Below are 19406 nucleotides of genomic sequence, written 5' to 3' on the forward strand. Positions count from 1 at the left end.
ACAGAGTTCGCTCCGTACGGGATGTTTTACATATGCTTGTGTATTCGAAAGGGCGGTATGGATCGTACTTGTGCGCTTGGACTTCAGTTTTACGATTTGTATGTAAAACTGTCCAGGTACGTCTCGTAGATTTTTCCCGAAGTGATTCGTATGTATTTTTCACATACGAATCGTACTTCACCGGTGGGACAGGACTTGTACGAATCGTTCGTAAAAATAATACGGATACGAGTCATACGGGAATTTTTTTTACCCGATCGGAATCGGCACCATAGTATATCATATATACAGTTAGGGGGTCATTAGTATAGCAGGCGGATCGCCACCGCCCGTATGGCGGTGGCGATCCACCTGCTAAAAATCACTGCCCGCATTCAAATTCCCCCCACCACATTACCATGGCGGGGGGGACCCCGGCGGACGGGAAGACCGTCTGCCGGTTTTCCGCCGGTAGGCAATCCGCCCGATTGCCTACCGGACAGAAAAGCATTTTCTATGGTGGCGGTGTCTGGTAGACACCACCATCCATATTACGATGCAGTCTGGGCAAGGCAGGTGGTTTTTGACATTGGGGCCCATAGCGGGCCCCCAGGGATTGTGGGGGGTGCACATGGGGGTTACCTATGGTACCCCCCTGCAGTTCCATGCACAACATGGCAGGCAACATGCGGTGCCTGCCATGTTGTGCATGGAAGTGCACGACATGCCTTCTTGGCATTGCGGCGGGCGGTGATGAGAGCACCGCCCGCCGCAATGTCAGGAATGCAGGATGCGCCCGCCAGTGTGGCGGGCGCATCCTAATTTCACCTACGGGACCCCCGCACCAATGGTTATAAATACATCTATACACATAAACCAATAATATAAATACAAATTAAATAAATATATGTAACAAATTAAACATTTTTTTAAATTTTTTTTAAATTAATTACATACTACGTTAGCTAAAACAATACCAACAATATTAGATAGTGGAGGGAATAAAATTACTATTCCAACTCCAAACAGTGCAGCAGTAGGGTAAATGTTGGATAGCGTAGGGGTTAAAATTACTATTCCCACTCCAATTAATGCAACAGTAGGGAAGGTGTTGGATAGCGTAGGGGAGAAAATTACTATTCCCACTCCAGAGAATGCAACAGTAGGGAAAGTGTGGGCTAGCGTAGGGGTAAAAATTACTATTCCCACTCCAGAGAGTGAAACAGTAGGGAAAGTGTTGGATAGAGTAGGGGTTAAAAATAACATACTTATAATTACAATTTAAAAAAAAAAAAGAAAAAAAAGATGGGACACCAGGGGGTACGGTGCTGGGGTATGGTGCATCCAAGTACGGGGCTGGGGTACAGTGCTGGGGTATGGTGCATACAAGTATGGGGCTTGGGTACGGTGCTGGGGTACGGTGCGTCCAAGTACGGGGCTTGGGTAGGATGCTGAGGTACGGTGCCTACAAGTACGGGGCTGGGGTACGGTGCATACAAGTACGGGCTGTGGTACGGTGCTGGGGTACGGTGCGTACAAGTACGGGGCTGGGGTACGATGCGTACAAGTACGGGGCTGGGGTACAGTGCTGGGGTACGGTGCGTACAAGTACGGGGCTTGGGTACGGTGCTGGGGTACGGCGCGTACAAGTACGGGGCTGGGGTACGGTGTGTACAAGTATGGGGCTGGGGTACGGTGCTGGGGTACGGTGCGTACAAGTACGGGGCTTGGGTACGGTGCGTACAAGTACGGGGCTGGGGTACGGTGCTGGGGTATGGTGCGTCCAAGTGTGGGGCTGGGGTACGGTGCTGGGGTACGATGCATACAAGTACGGGGCTTGGGTACAGTGCTGGGGTACGGTGCGTCCAAGTACGGGGCTTGGGTACGGTGCTGGGGTATGGTGCATACAAGTATGGGGCTGGGGTATGGTACGTACAAGTATGGGGCTTGGGTACGGTGCTGGGGTACGGTGCATACAAGTACGGTGCTGGGGTATGGTGCTGTGGTACGGTGTGTACAAGTATGGGGCTGGGGTACGGTGCGTACAAGTACGGGACTGGGGTACGGTGCTGGGGTATGGTGCGTCCAAGTGTGGGGCTGGGGTACGGTGCTGGGGTACGGTGCATACGAGTACGGGGCTTGGGTACAGTGCTGGGGTACGGTGCGTCCAAGTACGGGGCTTGGGTACGGTGCTGGGGTACGATGCATACAAGTACGGGGCTGGGGTATGGTGCGTACAAGTACGGGCTGGGGTACGGTGCTGGGGTATGGTGCGTACCAGTACGGGGCTGGGGTACGGTGGTGGGGTACAGTGCGTACAAGTACGGGGCTGGGGTACAGTGCGGACATGGGGGCTACGGTGCTGACATACAGGGGTACGGTGCTGACATATGGGGGTACGTGCGGACATACGCGGGGGGAGAGGGGGGGCTGTACGACTGGTATCCCGGGCACAAGTTTACCCGGGATACGAGTGGTACAGAGTTCGCTCCGTACGGGATGTTTTACATATGCTTGTGTATTCGAAAGGGCGGTATGGATCGTACTTGTGCGCTTGGACTTCAGTTTTACGATTTGTATGTAAAACTGTCCAGGTACGTCTCGTAGATTTTTCCCGAAGTGATTCGTATGTATTTTTCACATACGAATCGTACTTCACCGGTGGGACAGGACTTGTACGAATCGTTCGTAAAAATAATACGGATACGAGTCATACGGGAATTTTTTTTACCCGATCGGAATCGGCACCATAGTATATCATATATACAGTTAGGGGGTCATTAGTATAGCAGGCGGATCGCCACCGCCCGTATGGCGGTGGCGATCCACCTGCTAAAAATCACTGCCCGCATTCAAATTCCCCCCACCACATTACCATGGCGGGGGGACCCCGGCGGACGGGAAGACCGTCTGCCGGTTTTCCGCCGGTAGGCAATCCGCCCGATTGCCTACCGGGCAGAAAAGCATTTTCTATGGTGGCGGTGTCTGGTAGACACCACCATCCATATTACGATGCAGTCTGGGCAAGGCAGGTGGTTTTTGACATTGGGGGCCCATAGCGGGCCCCCAGGGATTGTGGGGGGTGCACATGGGGGTTACCTATGGTACCCCCCTGCAGTTCCATGCACAACATGGCAGGCAACATGCGGTGCCTGCCATGTTGTGCATGGAAGTGCACGACATGCCTTCTTGGCATTGCGGCGGGCGGTGATGAGAGCACCGCCCGCCGCAATGTCAGGAATGCAGGATGCGCCCGCCAGTGTGGCGGGCGCATCCTAATTTCACCTACGGGACCCCCGCACCAATGGTTATAAATACATCTATACACATAAACCAATAATATAAATACAAATTAAATAAATATATGTAACAAATTAAACATTTTTTTAAATTTTTTTTAAATTAATTACATACTACGTTAGCTAAAACAATACCAACAATATTAGATAGTGGAGGGAATAAAATTACTATTCCAACTCCAAACAGTGCAGCAGTAGGGTAAATGTTGGATAGCGTAGGGGTTAAAATTACTATTCCCACTCCAATTAATGCAACAGTAGGGAAGGTGTTGGATAGCCTAGGGGAGAAAATTACTATTCCCACTCCAGAGAATGCAACAGTAGGGAAAGTGTGGGCTAGCGTAGGGGTAAAAATTACTATTCCCACTCCAGAGAGTGAAACAGTAGGGAAAGTGTTGGATAGAGTAGGGGTTAAAAATAACATACTTATAATTACAATTTAAAAAAAAAAAAGAAAAAAAAGATGGGACACCAGGGGGCGCTGGACCAACATGGCCGCTTAACGGAGCGGCTCCGAGCGCCTGGCCCCCTTCTTCTACTAACCGATCTGCTCCCAGATGCCCTGGCCGGGAGCAGAGGGGCGCATTTCGCAGCGGAGCCGCCCCGCAGCCTGGGGGAAAACTTTGACGCGCTCCAGTCATCCCCGGGCGCCGCCAGCTGTGATTGACGCGGACCCGGGACGTGGACGCGGAGCGCCTGGAGCGAGGTCCGGCTGTGAGGGCTGCGGGAGCCCGCGGCGCCCAAGAGGTCTCCAGGCCCCGGGCCTCCGGGGGCACGGGGGCAGCAGCTTTCCCCCCCCCTCGGTGCCGGCCAACGCTCTCCAGATCCTTCTTACCGATTGGGGCGTGGACCTGCCCGGTGGGGCAGCCTGATACCAGGTGGAGGCCAGTGATTGCGGCGGCATCGGCGAGGACGGCGGCACCGTGGAGGCGGTGTGGGGGCTTCTGTGGTTGCTCCAGGTGGGGAGTTGGCGATCCCTGGCTACCTTCTCCTCCTCCACCCCCCCCTCCACTGGCTGCAGCACCTCCAGGAGCGCACGTTTGGTTCTGTGTGGTGGCGTTGTGGGGCCTGGGGCCGTCCCTGAGTGTCGGGCCGCGATCGGCGGTCGGGGGGCCCGGTTCCCTCATCTCTCCCCCCTCCATCCTCCCCCCCGGGGGCCCGCCCTGCAGTGCTGACTCGCTGGTGTGGAGTGAAGAGGTGCGGAGCCCTGCGGGCGGTGACCGCATCGGCCGCGGGTGGAGTGAGGTAGCGGTGTATCACTTTGGACCCCGACGGGCCGCGGAGCAGCGGCGGTCCCTGGCGATGGTTCGGCTGTCATTTCAGGCAGCGCCCTGGGAGGCGACTTGCGGGGCCTGGATTTGTCGGCCGCCCGGGTGAGTGGACTCTCTACCCGTTCCTCCTCCTGCCGCCCTGGCCCTCAGTCCCCCTGGACTTGCCGGGATCCTCTGCGGGGCCCACCAGTGGGCGCGGGTGCCCCCCATGGACTGTGTGCGGCCATCATGGGCAAGGACAGGGACTCCAAGCCGGCGCCGGCGGCCACCCAAACCAGAATTGACCAATTCACGACCTCGGGGAAGGGGCCTGGCTCGACGGGGGATGCGGCGTCGGCCCCGGCCACGGATCTGGCGGCTATCCTGCAGGCCATCCATGCGTCCCGTTCCTCCCTGGAGGGCATGGTGGGTGAGGTCAAGGTGGACGTTGCCCTTCTCCGCCAGGACTTGCGCAATGCTACTGCCCGCATTTCGGAGGCCGAATCACAAATCTCGACAGCGGAGGACGACATCCGTCAACTGCAGGATCAGGTTCGAGAGCTCACCACCCACTCTAAGGAGCTCCACCGCCGGGCCGAGGATGCAGAAAACTGGGCGCGTTGCAGTAACCTCCGCTTGGTGGGATTTCCGGAGGGGGCTGAGTCGGGCCGGGCCGACGACTTCTTGGAGGGCTGGTTCCGATCCTGGATGCAGGCGGACAGCCTCTCGGCCTGGTTTGTTGTTGAGAGGGCCCACCGCTCCTTGGCCCGAGGCCTCCGGGGGCACCCCCCCCGCCCCTTCATTCTTAAGATCCTTAACTTCAGGGACAGGGATGCCATTCTCCGCGAGGCCAGGCGTGCTGACTCTCTCCACTTTCAAAATCATAAAATCATGGTCCTTCCGGATTACACTCGGGAGGTACAGGAGCAGCGGCGATCCTACGCGGAGGTGAAAACGAGGATGCGATCCCTGGGTCTCCAATACCAGCTACAGTTCCCGGCCCGCCTGCGGGTCATCTTTCAGCACAAGGCCATCTTCTTTGAGACGCCCCGGGCCGCGTGGACTTGGCTGACGGAGGAACATCTGCTGCATCGCCCTGGAGGGGGCTCATCACGAGTAGTCGCAGGGGACCGACTACATCCAGGCCGTCCAGGACCCGCCGTCGGAGGCGCATCGTGCCCCGGGGCCATGCGTAGGGGGAGGTGGTGGTCACCCGCTCCATGGGACGGCCGCGTCGGGCCTCTGGAGCCTCCCCTGCCTCTTCGGTCACCCCCTCCAGCCCTGTTGCTGCAGACCGCCGGGCTGGATCCCCGGGGCGGTCGGGCTCTGTGGACCCGCCTGCTGGACCAGTGGACACCTCGGACCTCTCTTGCAGTCCAGTTATTTGACTCGCTCTTGCTGCAGGTGGTTCATTTGATTGTCGGGGGACTGGGGGTGGTTTACCGGGTTGCCAATGTTGGTACTTGGACTTCTGTGCTCCATTTTAGAGATAGCTCTCGGCCAGGGTGGGGGATTTGGTCACCATCCGGCTATTTGGGGGTCCACTAGGTGCTCAAGCCCGAGCGTTTTAGCTTGGTTGTTGTTCTTTACAGTTAGGGCGACAGATGCTTCCGTTCCCGAAGTATAGGGTGGGGGGTTGGAGTGGTTTGTGGTTGATTCTTTCTCCTGTGGAGGATTCTGTTGGTTGGAGAGATCTTTCTCCATGTTTTCGTTTTATGGCCCCTGCGCCTGCGTCCCCCCGGCCGCCCTGTTGGGCTCGTGCTCCGGGGGCGTCCCTCCTCTGCTTACACTAGACGCTCCGCTCTGGGGTGATGGCTGACACTAACATTCCCAAGGCCGCCATGCGCATTCTGTCTTGGAATGTCAATGGTCCTCTGGACCGCTTCAAGCGCATGGCAGTCCTTAAATACGTGCAGCGTCTGGGGATTGATGTCCTTCTTTTGCAGGAGACCCACCTTCTTGGCAACAACTGTCCCTTTCTTGCTCGCTACGGGTATGATAGGGGTGGCACTCCGGCTTGTTAGGGGTTCCCGGGGAGTGGCCATCCTGCTTCGGCGGACTTTTCCCTTCGTTCTTGCCCAGGTGCACTCCGACTCCCAGGGCATGGCGGTTGCGGTTTCTGGGGCCCTTGAGGGGCGTCCCCTGACCTTTGTCTCCTTGTATGCGGCCCCGTCCCAGTTGCAGCCCGTCCTCTCACACACTGCACGCTTGCATCCCACGCTCCCGGCGGGCGCGCTTGTCTTGGGGGGGGGGGGGGGGGGGGGATTTCAACGCGGTGTATATGTCTAGTGCTGATGCGACGGGCCCGGTCTCCCTTGCCAGGGCTACTCGCTCGAAGCTACTATCGGGCTGGGCCGAGGCTCAGGGTTTGTGCGATGTGTGGAGGGTCTGGCACCCGCAGGCCCGCCAGTACACCCACACCTCGGCGGCGCACCATTCGCACGCCCGGATTGATTTAATCTTTGTCACGTCCACTGAGTGCGCCGGGGTGCAAGATGTCCGCATTCTTCCCAGGGGCCTCTCGGACCATTCTCCACTGCTTCTGGCCCTCGGCCCACCTCCCTTCTCCGCCTGCCCTGTGTGGCGCCTGAACGCTTGGTTCCTCCAGGATAAGGACTTCCGGAAGTCGGTTGGAACCGAGAGCTCTAATTACTATCACCATAATGTGGGATCTGTCTCCTCTGCGGCCGTCCTCTGGGAGGCTGGGAAGGCGACTGTTAGGGGAGCGGCTAAGGGTCTAGTGCAGCAGCAGCGCCGGAAGCATCTCCAGCGGCCTACGGAGTGCGAGGCGCAGGCCCTGGAGCTCGAGCGTGACCCGGAGGCCCTGGGGGACGCCGGGCGGGCGCGACGACTGGCCTTCCTACGGGACGAAATTCGCTTGCACTCCCTGGAGGCGGCAAAAACTTTATGGCGCTCCTCGGTAGCGCGGGTGTATGGTTGGGGAGACAAGAACAGTGCTCTTCTTCACCGGCTGGCCACGTACCCCCGCCCCAGCAGGATTATTCCTGCGATTGCGGGCCCCTCCGGTGAGATTCACACGGCCTCCGTGGCGGTGGCCCAATCCTTTGCTGACTATTATTCCACGCTGTACCGTGCTCGAGAGCCCGGGGTCCCCCTTGGGAAGCTGTTGGGATCAGGTGGTGCGGAGCTGCAGTGCTTGGGGCGGGAGGCTAGGGAGACCCTCGACTCGCCCGTGACCCTACAAGAAATTGACAACACCATCAGTCACCTGGCTCCCGGGAAAACCCCGGGTCCGGACGGCTTCCCACAGGAGTACTATGCCCACTACCGTGAGACCCTCGCTCCGCAGCTTTTGGGCCTCTATGCTGAGGTGATAGAGGGGGGCTCGTTCCCTTCGGAGAAGGACACGGCCACGATAGTCGTTCTCCCTAAGACGCAGCCTCCGTCGCGGTCCTGCTCGGACTACCGGCCGATCTCTCTCATCAACACTGAGATCAAAATCTATGCCACCATCTTGGCGCAGCGGCTGCGTCCTTACCTCGACTCGCTGATCCACCCGGATCAGTGTGGGTTTGTGCCGAACCGGGGAACTCGACACTGCTTGCGGCGCCTGCATCTCGCCATGGCTCACCGCGAGCGCCTCTCTCCGTATCTGGCTTTGTTGTTGGTCGACTTTGAAAAAGCCTTTGACTCAGTGGGGTGGGCCTACTTGGATGAGGTGTTGGAGAGGATGGCGTTCGGTCCTCAATTCCGCGCCATGGTCTGGATCTTGTACGCGGCTCCACGGGCCAGGGTGTTGGTGAATGGGGCTCTCTCTCGCCCGTTTTCTATTGGGAGAGGGACGCGTCAGGGCTGCCCGCTCTCGCCCCTCCTCTTTGCCTTGGCAATGGAGTCTTTGGCTGTCCTGGTCCGCTCCGACCCTGCGCTTCGTGGATGGGACTGGCCGGGCATGGTCCCTGATAAAATAGCTCTGTATGCCAACGACGTCCTCCTTTACCTCTCCGACCCTGCTACATCGGGTCCTATTGTGCAAGGGATTCTTCGCCGGTTTGGTCGGGCATCGGGTCTCCGTCTCAACCCCAGGAAATCGGTCTTAGTTCCGCTGCACCCGGCCAGGGATTGCTTCGACTGGCAGTCCGATATTCCCCTCCGGAGGCTATCTTTCAAGTACCTGGGTATCTGGGTCACCCTTCTACCGGAGCTCTGCTGGGCCCTCAATGTGGCTCCTGTGGTCAACAAGGCCAGATCTGACCTGGCGAGATGGCAATCGCTCCCATTGAATCCGTTGGGGAGGATTGCTCTCTATAAGATGATGATCCTTCCCAAATTCTTGTACATGCTGCAAAACACGCCCTGCTCTTTCCCTCGTCCGTGCTTCCGGGACCTGGACAGTATGGCGACCAAGTTCCTATGGGGTGGCGGTAGGGCCCGTCTGGCCCTCGGCCTGTGCCGGATTCCATCACATGACGGAGGTATGAGTATGACCGACCTCTATTTATACTACCTTGCGACTCGGCTCCTGGTGGTCCATGATTGGTTCTCGGGCGGCTGGGGCGACCCGGCCTATAGGCTGGAGGTACAGATACTGGGGTTCCCTTCCATTCAAAACATGCTCTACGGGGCGCGGCTTCCGCGATCGCTTCCGGATGTTGTGCGGGCCCCCTTTTTGGCCTGGCGTGCGGCTCTACGGCATACCCGGTGGTCGGGGAAACTGACCCGTGTTATGCCACTCTGTCATGGCACCTGGCTGCAGGAGGTTACGGGCCTGGAGGGCTTTCGAGCGTGGGACCTCCTTGGGATCTCCTGCTTAGGCGATTTGTGGCGGGGGAGTCGTATGTGCTCCTTCCGGGAGCTTCAGGCTCGCTTCTCGTTGTGCCCCTCACAGTTTTACAAATATCTTCAGCTGCGCCACGCGGTTCAGTCCCATGTCCCGCTGGATTCGCGGATCCCTGACCATAGCCCGCCGGAAGCGCAGGTGATGCTGGGGTTTCTGGGTAGGGGGGGTATCTCCCGCATTTATCGGGCCCTGGTCAACAACACCCCAATGGACTGCGAAGTCACGAAGGCGCGCTGGGAGGCCTGGGTGGGGCCACTGGATGAGGCCGACTGGAGGGACGCCCTTATGGCACCTAGGTTGATCACCTCCTCGGCCAGGCTGCGGCTCATCCAACTGTACTATTTGCACACTGCCTATCTGACCCTGGAGCGCCTTCACCGTGCGGGTCTCTCCTCCGACACTTCATGCGCGCGCTGCGGGACGGACCCGGCGGACTACTTCCACATGGTGTGGACCTGCCCGCGCCTGGGACCCTATTGGGACGAGATTGAGGCTGAACTCACTGAGATACTGGGGTGGGAGGTTCCCCATGATCCCCGAATGGCTCTGCTGGGGATAACGGATGGTCTGGACGGTTCCCGTCATGAGAAATTTTTCCTCACTACTGCCACTAAAGTTCAACCAGAAAGTGTCCATAAGTTTCGGGGAACAGAGTTAGTGGCACCAGAGCTGGAAGGGAATGCAGTCTGCGATGAGACCTGTGGACTGATGTAAACTCTGCCATGACTAAATCAAGGCTAAGATCCAAATGTTTGACCTACTTGACCACAGTGTAGGTAGAAGGCAACAGGGGCCCATGGACACATGTTGTTGGGATGCTATGCAGAGTAGCTGGCACCAGATAGAAGGGAGTACAGTGAAATAAAGGCTGCCATAAAAATATGACCTTGGACATTATGAAATCAAGACTCAGTTCCAAATGTGTGACCTACTTGACCGTAGTGTAGGCCAGTGTCAGCGGTCAGCAAGGGCCCACCGCTGTCCAGCCAGCTCCTCCTGGAACTCTTACACACGACATTGGAATGGCATGTGGCGATGATTTGTGGTTGACGGAGGTAGAGGCACCAGAGCTGAGGGTGTGTGCAGCCTGCGACGATGCCATGTCCTGCCTGGTCTGGACTGGTTTGGATTAGTGTGAGGCCTGCTGGACCGTAGTGTAGGCCGAAGGCAGTAGTCAGCAAGGGCCCACAGCCATGTGGCGTTGGCTTGCGATTCACAGAGTTAGTTGCACCAGAGCAGTTGTTGGTAGTATTCAATCACCTCCATAACGATGATCCTTTTTTTCCTCCGGACTGAACTGCGTCTTCCCCTTACTCCTTTCCTTGCGTACCATGATTTGAACTCTGCCATGAAGAAATCAAGACTTAGTTCCAAATGTGTGACCTACTCGACTGCAGTGTAGGCCGGAGGCAGTAGTCAGCAAGCGACCACAGACAGGTGTCGTTCTAATGCCATGCACAGAGTTGGTGGCACCACATCGAAGGAAGTATAGTGATTTAAACTCTGCATTAAAATGTGTACTCGGCCATGGTATAATTAAGACTCAGTTCCAAATGTGTGACCTACTTGACCGCAATGTAGGCCGGTGGAGTACGTCAACGAGAAAGGAGTGCGGGGGGCCTGTGTTGTGGAGACCATGATGGTCTGAGGAGGCTGCCAAGGTCGCGGGCTTCAGGCTTGGAGCTTGCACCGGTACGTGGTGGGCCCTCTTTGACACACGCTGGTATCAGTAGGTGAGCGGTGTGGCCAATTTGCGCAAAGGCGGAAAAGAAGGGTCTGGGGACCTGCGGCCTGGGGTGCAGCAGGCGCACATGATCGCAGGCACCGCCGCTCATGGTGTCGGCCTCGTGGCGGGGTGAGAGGCGCCGCCCTGGCAGACACGTTGGCTATTGCAGAAGAGAACCCCACCCAGAGCAAAGGCTTTTTATTCACACCCCTATGCTGGCCTGGCGTACGCTGGGCCAGCCCACTCCGCTCATGCTTACAGGGGGGGATGTAACAAGCTACATTTCAGCGATTTTCCCCAGTGCCTAGGATAAGATGGTTTCATCCACTGTTCACTACGCTCCAGACACCAGCGGTATATGTCGACATGGGCATGTCTGTGGTCTGCATACTGCAGTGTGGCCAGCACATCCACACCACACTTGTCATTGTGTACATTCTCATTCATGTGTCACTTGCCTCCTTCACACATGCCTGGTTCCCAACTCTCCACACATTCTGCTATTGTGTGGCTGAGGTGCCATGCTATTGATGGCTTATGTACATGGCTAACCGAGGTTACCACAGTAAGTTGAGCTGTTGTGTCTGGTAGGTGGGCATGTTGTTTGGCATGTTGTATGTGAGTTTGTAACATGTGCATTCTTAGAGTAGTGAGTTGAATGATTGTGGAGTTGAGGTGTGTGGTGTGTTCATTTGGTACTTACCAATGAGCAATGCATTTGCATAGATGCCAGCCTCAAAGCGCTAGTTGATGATGGACTGTCGGAAGCTGAAGGAATCATGCACACTGCCTGCGTAGTTGGCGACGACATTGGTGAAGAGTCCCCGGTGGTCCACTATTGCCCGCACATTGATGGCATGCGTGTGCTTTCTGTTGCAGTAATTGTGTGCAGTGTCAGCAGGGGGCACAGGTAGGACATGTGTGCAGTCAATTGCCCCCAGCACGTGCGGGAAGCCTGCTATGGCATAGAAGCCTTGCTTGGTCTCCAGCTGTTCCTATGCAGTGTGGGGGAAGTAAAGGTACTGGGGTACCAAGCTGATTATGGCATCCAAGACAGGTGTGAGGAACTTGGATAGGGCTGGCTGTGAGACTCCGACGACTCTGTTGGTTGGAAGGTACCAGAGGCCAACAGGTGCGACACAGCCAGCAGCTTTGTCTGAGGTGGGATGTTGGTTGTCCGCTGTGTTGGTACCGTCAGCCTGTGGGCAATGATGATCAGGATGCGAAGAATGGTTGTCCTTTTGAGCCTGTAGTGGGCAATTACATTCTCTGGTGTTAAGTCTGTGAGGCGGGTGCGTTTTGTGAAGGTCCGCTGTCTTTGTCTGCGCTGCCGCTGTGGTAGTCCGTGGGTCCGGGGGGGTAGTGGCGGGCCTATGGGTGGTGGCGGTGGGTGTTGTGGCCCCCTTGGGGCTCCTAACTGCATGTTCAGTTGCTCCATGGCATCTGTTGATCTTCAGGTGTGGCTATGGGCTGGGCTCCCTTTTATGGTGCAGGTTGTCATCTGACTTTACACCAGGTAAGAGCAGGTGTCCCTTTCAGAAAAAAAGAGCTCCCACATGTTGTCTCCCTTTTTTTCTGCAAGGGTGTCCTCGCTCCTAATGTTAGAAGGGAAAATAAGCTCCCATGCCCCTTTTTTAAAGGTAGACAGTCATTATTGTGATACAGTGGGCCCCTCAAACACCTGGGCCCCAGTCCTGCTGCATCTGCTTAATTAATGAAAACCAACAGTGACCACTTACACACCTGGCAGCAGTACCTGCTGCACTAATGAAGGGCCCTTTAAAAAAAATAAAAAAATAAGAAATAAAGGCCACTTACATTACCGCATTTGCGACATCATCCATCATCTGCTGCATAGTAATGAATATCCAATTTTTCAGTGCTGTAAACTAGTACTTACAGACGTTCTATTCAGAATGACAGATTTATGGTATTTTCGATATTTCTGCTTTATTGTGCAGTTCAGGAAGGCAAATGCGTTCTTGCTGCACACTTATGTTTTTAAGTGAACCTAGTTGTATGTATGTTGCTGTTTATTTTGCTGCACTATTCACTTGTTTGGTGGTCCTCTGCTGTGTTATTTAAATATGTTGAGTAGGGATTTACGAGCCCTTTAGTCTCCCAAATCTACTTTGGGATGAGACCACCACGGACACCTTGTTGCTGTTCCCATAAAGGCCATTTCATTTGGGAGTACATAAAACCAACCATCTGATTATTGCTGCAGAGACTAATATGTCCTCACAGCACTCTACCAAATATTAATCATCCCCTCTGCCGCTAAACAATTCCCATCTCCCCTTTAATAATTTTTTATTTAACTTCAACTTCACAACTTCTTAGTAACTTGCCCTTATGCCCTTTCTTCTGACTCTAATGTTTCTTTGCAGGGAACCAGCCTGTCTGCCCCTTGACCAAGCCTGGCTTACTTTCATTCCCCCATTCTTCTCTTACTTTCCATGGTTCTTTTCCATGTTACCTCTAAACTCGTCCTTAGTGCCCTTCGATGATCTTGAACCCTATGACTAATACCTCTTCCTCTGACTGCATCTCTTTCCCAGTGCCTAAGCTGCTGCTGGAATCCAAGAATGGGTTGTCCTTGTACCAGGATGGGTTGGTAGGCTCAGTGCTCCCCTACAGCAACTGCTCTGTCACAAATTCAGTACTGTGAAGCAATTACCAGTCCCAAATCTTCCTGGGGGAGAAGGGCAGTGCCTTCCAATCCACTGAGTGCCCTGCAAGTCCCTCAGTGTTTGGTGTGCGTGTAAACTTCATAGGAAATAAATCAATTGAATTTACCCATACTGTGTGGTCCTGTAATTACTGCATATCTTATAATCATGATTCAAGCAGAAATCAAGCATTGGCATAGCCAATAGGTCTCGCCTTTGGGACCTTATAAGTGTTTAGCCAGTGATATTGACTTTGCCTATGTTTAAGCTGTGCTGTAAATTTGTTTGCCTGATGCTGCAAAGTTATAATAAAGAACTTGTATGCATGTTTGTTAATTTAATTATAATATAAAGCATTACGTACAAGTGAAAGACCATATTAAAAAAGCATTACCTCTAAATAATGTGTTGATTTAATTTGTTTGAATGCTGGCAACTTGTTTATGTGTGTGCTAATGATTGCTTGTTATGGTTTTTTTGTTATGGGGCATAAATAACAGGAGGTTGAAGCTTTGGAAATAGTACGTGTGTAACAGTTAGTGAGATAGTGAGTTAGTTAATAAGAGAGTTAGTGATTTAGTTAGTGAGAGAGTGAGAGAGTTAGTGAGTGAGTGATAGAGTAAGTTAGTGAGAGCGAGAGTTAGTTAGTGAGAGAGAGAGAGACTTATAGAGTTAGTTTGGTGAGAGAGTTATTTAGTGAGAGAGATAGTTAGAGAGTCCATGAGAGAGAGGGATTTAGAGAGTTAGTTTTGAGAGAGAGAGTGTGTGTGAGAGAGAGAGAGTTATAATTAGTGTTCAAAGAGAGTCAGTTAGTGAGAGACTTAATGTAAGAGAGCCATGTAGTTATTTAGTTAGTGAGTTAGTTAGTGAGATACAGAGTGAGAGACTTAGTGAGACAGAGCTTGAGATAGCGAGTTAGTTAGTAAGCGAGAGAGAGAGAGTTAAAGTGAGTTAGTGAGTGAGTTAGTTACAACAGGACTGTGCATGAAAGAAGACAGTCAAGGGTAGGGCTGGGAGAGAACAATGCACATTACAAACATCAAACAGGTAAAAAAAACTTTGAGTTTCATAAACCCATTTATAAACCTCCCTATCGCATGGTATATGGCATGTATAAATGCATTTTGCTGCACAGCGTTCCGGTAAACACCAATTTAAATGAAGTCCCTGTATGGGTCTAGTGTCGCAGCCAGGAGTGCTGGGACTTTTGTTTGCTTTAGTAAGGTGAATATTTTTTCAAAAATTAAAATAAGCCAATAATAAGCAACGGAAGCGTTTTTAAAGGCAAGTATTTTCTCGGAGAACCTTTATAAATTTTAAGAAAATATTTAAAATCCCACGTGGTTTACAAAATGTTACAGTTTTTTGGCACTTTGAAACAGACGGATTACAATAAACGTGTGTTTAGTTTTGGTGAAGGGGCCTGTATTTTAGCCCACCATAACCGTAATATAACGGTGCGCTATAAAAGCCAGTGGAGGCTAGGGCTGGGGAAGAGTCAATGACTGCAGCGCTACCCAACGTGAACCCAAACACACATATGCATTATAAACGCACCATAGGAGACGAGGCCTTGGTTACAAACACCTCGTCTGACTGCCTAGAAATAGCCTAAAAAAACAGTTCAGGGTTTGACTTGATGGCAGCAAGGCCAAGTCGTTTAATAAGTACCAAGTAGAGTGCCAATGCTGCACAAGGCTTTTGCCTGCTCTTGTTTTAACTGAGTGTTGAATTAAGCAATCACAAAGTGGACTTCTTTTTCCGTCAGATTTAATCAAAGAGGTAACTCAATTACATCATATTTTTTTAAATTTAGAACAATTCATGATCTTTTCATAAAAAACCACACCGTATTTTGATCAATAATAATGTGACACAGTGCAAATACAAATTCATAAGATTTCGACACCTTCAAAAATGCGATTTTGAACTGAACAACATTCCACTCTTCAACATTCATACCCATACACACCCATTCATATTCTTCAATAAATATCAAAAAAACATCAAAAAACTAGATAAACGCTGTGTCGACTGACACATGAAGGCCATCCAGAAAGATTTTCTGTACTTTCGTTGCCTATACTCTTTCTTTGTTGAGAAAAGGTTTTTTAATTGATCGATTGGCCTTTGTTCGTAAGGTCTACGCGTTTCGGAACCCGTATCTTGCTGGGAACCTCATCAGGACCAATGTACTGCAACTTCAATGCAGTCAATGCCTCACAGGGGATGTGTTCCCTCGAACTGTTGAGCCCGAATTTGTTTTGAAATGTACGTCAAGGTGCCGAATCTCGGGGGTCTTTGTTCGTTCTTTCCGACTCCTCGGTGTGACTGGTCGTCTAAATACCGGCCGTTTGTTTAAAACATGGCTCCAAAGTTTGCCAGTTGTGTTCGTCTCACTTAATGTGACGAATTTCCCGCGTCTCGTTGGGGTTCTGTGACTTCGCTGTTCTGCTCCAGCGAAGTCACAGAACCCCAACGAGACGCGGGAAATTCGTCACATTAAGTGAGACGAACACAACTGGCAAACTTTGGAGCCATGTTTTAAACAAACGGCCGGTATTTAGACGACCAGTCACACCGAGGAGTCGGAAAGAACGAACAAAGACCCCCGAGATTCGGCACCTTGACGTACATTTCAAAACAAATTCGGGCTCAACAGTTCGAGGGAACACATCCCCTGTGAGGCATTGACTGCATTGAAGTTGCAGTACATTGGTCCTGATGAGGTTCCCAGCAAGATACGGGTTCCGAAACGCGTAGACCTTACGAACAAAGGCCAATCGATCAATTAAAAAACCTTTTCTCAACAAAGAAAGAGTATAGGCAACGAAAGTACAGAAAATCTTTCTGGATGGCCTTCATGTGTCAGTCGACACAGCGTTTATCTAGTTTTTTGATGTTTTTTTGATATTTATTGAAGAATATGAATGGGTGTGTATGGGTATGAATGTTGAAGAGTGGAATGTTGTTCAGTTCAAAATCGCATTTTTGAAGGTGTCGAAATCTTATGAATTTGTATTTGCACTGTGTCACATTATTATTGATCAAAATACGGTGTGGTTTTTTATGAAAAGATCATGAATTGTTCTAAATTTAAAAAAATATGATGTAATTGAGTTACCTCTTTGATTAAATCTGACGGAAAAAGAAGTCCACTTTGTGATTGCTTAATTCAACACTCAGTTAAAACAAGAGCAGGCAAAAGCCTTGTGCAGCATTGGCACTCTACTTGGTACTTAGAAATAGCCTAAGGCGAGTTGGGGGGGGGGGGGGGAGGGTCTGTGGTAAAACTAAGCAGAGTCCGCCCTGGAGCCATTCCACGGCCTTATCTGTTGTTGTAACAAGTCTGCAGACAGGGGACATGTATCCAGGAGCAAAAAGGTGGCTGTAAAGACATCCCAAGGGAGTACAGCGGTAAACTAGCAACGGAAGCTGTAAATTCATTAGTAACAGGATACTAGTTTAAGCAAAGGCTGCAGCTTTTGTAAAGGCAATTCTTTAATTAGAAAATGTTTGTGATTTCGGAGGAAATATTTTTAATTCTATGCAGTTTACAGAATGTTACTGCTTTATTGCTCTTTGAAACACTATCGCATGATATATGTTTTAGATGTAAAGTTGCTTGTTTACATACTTTTTAATAATAAGCTTTCTGTTAGAAACCTGTTAAAATTAAGCCCCTGTAAAGGGGGGGAGGTTAAGAGTGGGAGAGAAGAGGCAGCTAGGGGAAAGAGCAGGAGAGATGGAAAAAAAGGGGAAGAAAAGCGTGGGAGAAGGAAGGCATGTGAAGAGGAGGACGGGCCTGCGACAGGAGGCAATAGACTGCTGGAGAGAACAAGCATTTGCAATGCAATAGGTCTCGTATTTATAAGAGTTTGAGCTATTGGCATTGTAAAATTACAATGGCTTTTATTTAGGTTTTGGTTTTAAAACAAATAAAAGGCATTGTCATTTGCAATGTCAGTAGCATAAACTCGCATAAAAGCAGTGTGTGGAGGGCAGCAGTGTGCGGCATGCAGCAGTGTGCGGCAGTGTGTGGCGTGCAGCAGTGTGAGGCGTGCAGCAGTGTGAGGCGTGCAGCAGTGTGAGGCGTGCAGCAGTGTGAGGCGTGCAGCAGTGTGCGGCGTGCAGCAGTGTGCGGCGTGCAGCAGTGTTTCGTGTAGCAGTGTGAGGCATGCAGCACTGTGTGGCGTGCAGCGGCGTGCAGCAGTGTGCGGCGTGCAGCAGTGTGCGGCGTGCAGCAGTGTCGTGCAGCATGCAGCAGTGAGTAATGCAGCAGTGTGCAGCAGTGTGCGGCGTGCAGCAGTGTGCGGCGTGCAGCAGTGTGTGGCGTGCAGCAGTGTGCGGCGAGCAGCAGTGTGTGGTGTGCAGCAGTGTGTGGCGTGCAGCAGTGTTTCATGTAGCAGTGTGCGGCGTGCAGCAGTGTGCGGCATGCAGCAGTGTGCGGCATGCAGCAGTGTGCAGCGGCATGCAGCAGTGTGTGGCGTGCAGCAGTGTGTGGCGTGCAGCAGTGTGTGGCGTGTAGCAGTGTGCTGCGTGTAGCAGTGTGCTGCGTGTAGCAGTGTGCGGCGTGCAGCAGTGTGCAGCGTGCAGCAGTGTGCGGCGTGCAGCAGTGTGCGGCGTGCAGCAGTGTGAGGCGTGCAGCAGTGTGAGGCGTGCAGCAGTGTGTGGCGTGCAGCAGTGTGTGGCGTGCAGCAGTGTGTGGCGTGCAGCAGTGTGTGGCGTGCAGCAGTGTGTGGCGTGCAGCAGTGTGTGGCATGCAGCAGTGTGCAGCGTGCAGCAGTGTGTAATGCAGCAGTGTGTGGCGTGCGGTAGTGTGCGTCGTGCAGCAGTGTGCGGCATGCAGCAGTATGTGGCGTGCAGCAGTGTGTGGCGTGCAGCAGTGTGTGGCGTGGTTTGTAAACAACAAGAAAAGCGGACATCAAAGGAAGGGTGGGAGGGAACGAGCATATGGGGTGAGAGTTATAACGAAAGTTAATTGTTGTAAGAGGGGATGCAGGAAGTGAGGCCGAGCGCGCGCTGGCGAAAGCAGTCTGCTGCTTTCAAGTCCGATGCCAGATGCCAGCTTCGCGCTTGAATGCCTCACATGCACTGGCCATAAACCGCATTCCTAAGGTCTTGTGCCCCTTACTAAATCTCTCTGAATCAGTGGTCGAAGTGGGCGGGAACGGCAGGGCACTGCCTGAATGTATCTTTGTAATTTGGGGCTTGTTGTGTTTCCCCAGTTATGAACTCAAGACTATAAATACCATAACGCAAATAAAATCAGGACTTGTTGACCTTGTTGCTCCTGGCAGAGTGGGATATAAGAGCTTCAGAAGAAGCAAGACAATATTTAAACAAGGAAATCATCTTGACACATATCAATTGATCCCCTAATCAACCTCCGCTGCATTAACTTTAAGAAAGCAAGCGGTCCTGAAGAAGGTGGATTGAATGACAGGTATCCACTGAAATGTGCGTCGGCCTGTTCCATTCTCCAGCTGGCGGCATTACCATGGTACTAAAGAAGAATCTTCACCATGAGTTCTTTCTGTAGCAAGCCATTTTTAAGCTGGAAAACAATGAATGTGATGTGTGAATGAGAATGTGTGGTATGCTATGACTGGATGTGAGGTTTGTATTAATGAGATATTGATATGGGGACAAATTTAATATTGTTATATTGTATGTTTTTTC

The sequence above is a fragment of the Triturus cristatus genome, chromosome 5_2 (assembly GCF_964204655.1).
Source record: "Triturus cristatus chromosome 5_2, aTriCri1.1, whole genome shotgun sequence".
NCBI classification, from domain to species: Eukaryota; Metazoa; Chordata; class Amphibia; order Caudata; family Salamandridae; genus Triturus; species Triturus cristatus.